This window comes from Aedes albopictus, chromosome 3, assembly GCF_035046485.1.
Source record: "Aedes albopictus strain Foshan chromosome 3, AalbF5, whole genome shotgun sequence".
Lineage (NCBI taxonomy): Eukaryota > Metazoa > Arthropoda > Insecta > Diptera > Culicidae > Aedes > Aedes albopictus.
Window position 1 is genome coordinate 290,462,957 of NC_085138.1, and position 5,717 is coordinate 290,468,673.

Consider the following 5,717-nt stretch of genomic DNA (forward strand, 5'->3'; position numbering starts at 1 on the left):
CCTTTGAAAATGTCTTCAAAGATTTATTTACTCTGGAATTCATTTACAAATTGCTTCAAAAATAATACTAGACAAATTGCTTCAGAAATTCCTCCAGGAATTTCTTAAGAAAATCCTTCAGAGATTTACCCAACTTTTTCGGCATTTTTATTGATGATGTTTGTTTGTTTGTTTATTTATTAACGACACTTTACACAATTGTGCATTCGTGTCGCTTTATTGATGATGATTTATTCCAAAACATTCTCAAGGGTTAGCTTTTGAAAATCTATATTTCTTTCAGAATATTTGGGATTTTTCAAGAAATTCCTCCAGGGACTCTTTAAAAAAAAGTGAGATCCATATGGGATTTTCTGCAAGAACTCTTATAGAAATTGTCCTAGGTATTCCTTCCCAAATTTTTCGAGGGATTCTTTTTGAAACTCTTCGATCAATACTTTCTTCAGATACAGGGGGTGGCTATAATGTTTGGGATAGGCAACTTTTCTTTTGTCCCACAAAAAAGTTCAACATGCTATAACTTTTTATAGTGTGCATTAAAAAATCTCAAATTTGAACTCGTCGTTAACCTATTATATGTGCATCATTGGTACAAATTTGGGCTCGATTGATCAATATTTCGCAAAGTTAGAACCGTTCGGGTAAAACACTATTTATTTTTTAGACAACTCATTTTTGAGCTGTCATATCTCGGAAACCAGTGAACCGAATTGAATGAAATTTTGAACGTACACTAACAATAGGTCAAAAGTTTGGGGTCTACCCCTCAAAAACATATCATTTTTTAGGCCCATATCTTCGCCAATTTGCGTCTGATTTCAAACCCCTAGGTTTCATTCAAAAGATAATAAGTCAAAGAATCTTTGAACTTATTATCTTTTAAATGAAACCTAGAGTTTTGAAAACGGACGCAAATTGGCGGAGATATGGGCCTAAAAAAATGACATGTTTTTGAGGGGGTGACCCCAAACTTTTGATGGGGAGTGTATATGCTTCACAATTTATTAAAACATAGGTACTTTTTAAACGTTGAAAAAAAAAATATCATGGATTGACACTTTTTGGATTTTTCTCGAAAAAATGAGTTTTTTTTTACTTCAATGTCAATAAATTTTAGTGTTGATATCCAAAGATTTTCCAATTCTGTTCTTAAGTTATCTTTAATCAGATATATTAGATTAGAGCCTATTTAGATTGAAGGAAGAACACATTTAGTAATTTTTGTGTGGTATTGTAAATTTGACTTATTTTCCTCTATATGGGTAAAAATTTCAACACGGTATAACTTAATTCGCCGTGAGAAAATATTACATTTTAATCCGTCGTACTAAGTATCAATATATTATTGATAAACGTTTAAAAAATTATTCAATTCGGTTCACTGGTTTGCGAGATATGACAGTTCAAAAATTTGTTGTCTAAATAATAGTGTTTTACTCGAACGGTTCTTACTTCACCGAATTAATCAATCGATCCCAAATTTGTACCAATGATGCACATATGTATTGCACCTGCACCTTAGAGCATTTTAACCCTTAAAAACTACATTTCAATTTCTTCCAAACAAAAATAAATTAAAAATATATATTTTTTTGAAAACTGTTAGTTTTAGCAAACTTGATTTTTTGGATTTTTTGAAAAATACTCAGAGCGGCTTCGCGAATCAAAGACGAGTGCGTACCAGCTTCGTTAGGTCGCTAGTGAAGAAGTGCGAATACATTACAGGCCTCTGTTGCTTACTAGTAGGTATGCTTTGCTTTTGTGTCTGCTCAGCTGCAATCCCCACTATTTTCCCTCCCTATTTGTAGGTCGTTTGTGTATCGCGGCAGAGAAATTATTAAAAATTATGGTAGTAGGGTGGACACAAAAATTTGTTTTTTTTTATTAACTTTTTTGTTCCAAATTTTAAGTGGTTTGCGTATTCTACATTTTTTTCATATCCGATTTATATGGTTATTTATTGGCAAAAATTTCAAAAATCCATCAATGCGTTGATAAGATATGTTATACAAAAAATAACTGCCTTGAATGGAGGAAAACGGGAATACAACTTATGCAGGATTAGAAAGAGATATCCTGAGGCTCACACTATGCAACGATGTTCACTTCTTGTCATTGGAATCTTGCTCTGAGCAGCTTACCATTTTATTTACTCCTCTTTGAATGGGTCAGTTGTCATAAGTGTATGGATGTGAAAGGTAATCCTCAAACGACCCTTGAGCCTCCTATCCTATGAGCGAAGGGGTTACAGAACTTCCCAAAACCAGAATCAAACATTTTCTGCCACAGGCGAGGTAGTTACTACCTTGAAACGCGTGTCATGTTTACCTTCTGAAGTGTTTTCAAGTGACCAGTCTATTTGAATATAACTTGCACCAAGCATCTCACTAATTTGTTAGACACTCCTGACCTACTCACCGAATGGAACGCAAAAAAAAGTCATATATATAGGATAGACTATATCAAGTAAAGGGAAACCACTTCGCTCATAGCGAACGACATTCACCTGCCCCACTCGTTAAAGATTATTAGACCTAATACAAATCCCGACAAACGATGCGCTCCCCATCAGTCGCGTCGTTGAATATGGGATTCTATTTTTGGAAGATTGCGGCTAATCTTAGACTGAATAGAAGTTATTTCTGACGTTTTTATTGTAGATACGCCGAGTGGCCCCTTTGGGTTGCAATTCTACGCTCTTTGTTGAGGAAGGTTGGATTTTACGTTGGCAGGAAACTCGGTCGGCATGCCTCAATGGAATTTGAAAATTATCTCTGCCGCAGATTTTTGCGATTGCGTTGCATTTTCCAGTCGGTGGGAACCTTGCAGAAGAAAAACGTGGGATGCTGTAAGCACAGGTATCATGCAGCAAGGCCAAATACTTGTGTGTTGTTACATTTTCGTTATTTACCGCGCTCGTCTAAATTGTTTCCAAGTATTTTCAATCAACTTGGCAGGAATGTATACCCTCAACCCAAAACAAGGAATGAACCCGGTCAAGTAGAGGAAAACTTTTAATTAAAATTTATCAGGTTTGTTACGATGAGCTATTCCTACTATAAAGCCACCCAAAGGTTAAGTGGTTTGATTGTGGTTTGTTGGGGGATTGTTGAGGATTTAAAGTTGAGCTACTCTGCCACCAAGCCGAGCCTTCGCCATGTCCTTTGCCGTCTCTCGTATGCGGGGTCAACAGATGAAGCGACAATTCAGAGAATCGATTAGAAAATTATGATTGATTCCTTTTCATCGGACGTTCGGTCCGTCGTCGAGGGGAAATTGTTTGGATCCGAGAATGATGGGGCTAGCGCTGCTGGGGGAAGGGCTCGAATCAATCGGATGGAAAAGGACGATGATTCCATTTGTTGGATAAATGCTTTTATCCGATTAATTGACTTTCAACAGAGATCTGGAACCTATTACGATGTGGACTAGGGAACGCTAGAGTGCCATTTTTCCCTTAGTAAGGTACTTACTAACTTGAACCAAGCTATAGATGATTTAAAATTTGTGCTCAAGTCTATAACGTTGAATAATCAAATGAGAACAAACAAAATTCTGGGGGATAGTTCCCTCATAATAAATACATACAATCCAATAATTTTTATTTACGTCGTTTGTCAGTTCAACCTCGAAAAATCCCCTCACACTATGACCAAGTGAGTGTATCTGGATACGATCCAAATCACTAACAACATTCTTTATATGTCATCTCTGAATGCCATCTTGCTCTCCCCATCGGAGTCCTAGCCACACAAAATTTGAAACAAATAGGCAAACATCTGCTGGGTCATGGAAACGAAAATGATGTTGATTCCAAAACATGTTTTTAAACAAACAAAAAATGCTAACTTCCACCGCGCTACGCTACGTTATAAACCATTTAATGCGTCTCCAACACCACCCACGGACTTTCTCCATCTACATACATATCTCAAGCTGTATGCTTTGCTTTATAGAGCGTCATTAGGATCATTTTCCCGAGTGGGTGGGATGTCTAGATCACGATCACGGTCAAACCAACAACGACGCAGCCACTTCCTCAGACAGTAGACACATTTCTTTCGCACCCTCTCTTCGCGCCAGCCAGATCAGTCACCAGCACGGGCTGAGCCAGGCTCCTTGGTAGCTCTTGTTTATGACACGAGTTTTGTCTGACGGCAAAAATATTCGCTTGAAGTTGCTGATGATGTTTCTTTTTGATGAAGCTGAGCAAACAGACGCGGCAAAGGGATGAAACCGTGACGTAGCGTTGTGTGATCAATAAAGAAAACTTCCGGACAATGAAACATCGATATCAACAATGCAAATGGGCGTAACTGCACCGACTATTAGAAAGCTCAGCGCCCACCAGCTGACGAATGAAAACAGCTCACGGCTACGAGTCGTAGACTACGAATCATCGATTTCACCGCTCCAAAAAACATGGTCATTCGTAGCACCTTTTTTCAACACAGTTTTATCACTATGCTTAAAGATCACCACAGCGGACGGAATCGCAAATCGACAACGTTCTGATTGGTGGACGACACATTCCCAACATTATCGACTTCAGGACCTATCGTGTCTCTAATATCGACTCCAATCACTACCAGGTGATGGTTAAACTGCACCCGAAACTTTCCGTTATCAATTTCACGGTACCGGAGACCGTCATGGTAAAAGCAGGAGCGACTGAAGTTATAGCGAATTTCGCCTCGAGACTTCTTTAAGGACATTTTAGGGGATCTCAGAAACCTTTAAAGGACATTGCAAGGGGTTTGAGGATCGTTTCAAGGTATTTCTAAGCCATTTCAGAGTCATTTAAAAGAGTCTAAGGGTGTTTCAGAAACATTTTAAGGGCATTCCTTGAGGTTTAAGGGGTGTTTGATAGCATTTAAGGGACGTTTCAATGGGTTTACGGGTTTACATATTTCAGAGGGTTTAAGGATTCTATTAAAGAAATATTCGATGTAACATAAAAAAGATATATGTCTTACGTTACGTATTTTGCAGCAATAAATAAATAAATAAATAAATAAATAAATAAATAAATAAAAGGCGTGCGAAGGGGTTTCAGAGGCATTTCAAAATGATTAAAATGACTTCAAAGGCATTTCAAAGGGATTACGGAAGTTTCAGAGGCATTCAAGGTCAAAGTCGTATTAGGGGGTTTAAAAACACCTTTAAATCAAAGGTTATTTCAGGGGCATTTCTCTCTTTTTACGCAGGGCATAAAAAGTGCATAAATTAAAAGTGCACAAAAATAACAAGCATAAAAAGAGGTTTTAGTGTAACGGACTCTCATACCTACTCTTTGACATCGCTCTGGAAGGTTTATTGCGACGTGCTGAGCACTACAGCTGGGGTACGATTTCCACGACATCAGTCTATGGAGAATTCCCATACAAGCAAGAAATATTTTCATCATATTTTCGAGGTTTTGTTAGTTCTTTGTAGTTGGTTCGGACAAAAAATATTGTTAATGAACATTTTAATTCATCACGATCAAGTTTTGAAAAAGGCGTATTTTTAATTTGGTCAAATAACTGATAATAGGGTGACGATGGGTATTATCGGCAGGTTTGTTCTCTTCGTCATGGGGGAGTTATTTTCAGTCAAATTTCCTGACACTTGGTCGTATAAACTCAGTTTGGTTGGGAAGGATTTGAGGCCAACTCTGAGATGAACAGGTTCAAAAAAACCCATGACGAAGAGAACAAAACTGCCGAGAATACACA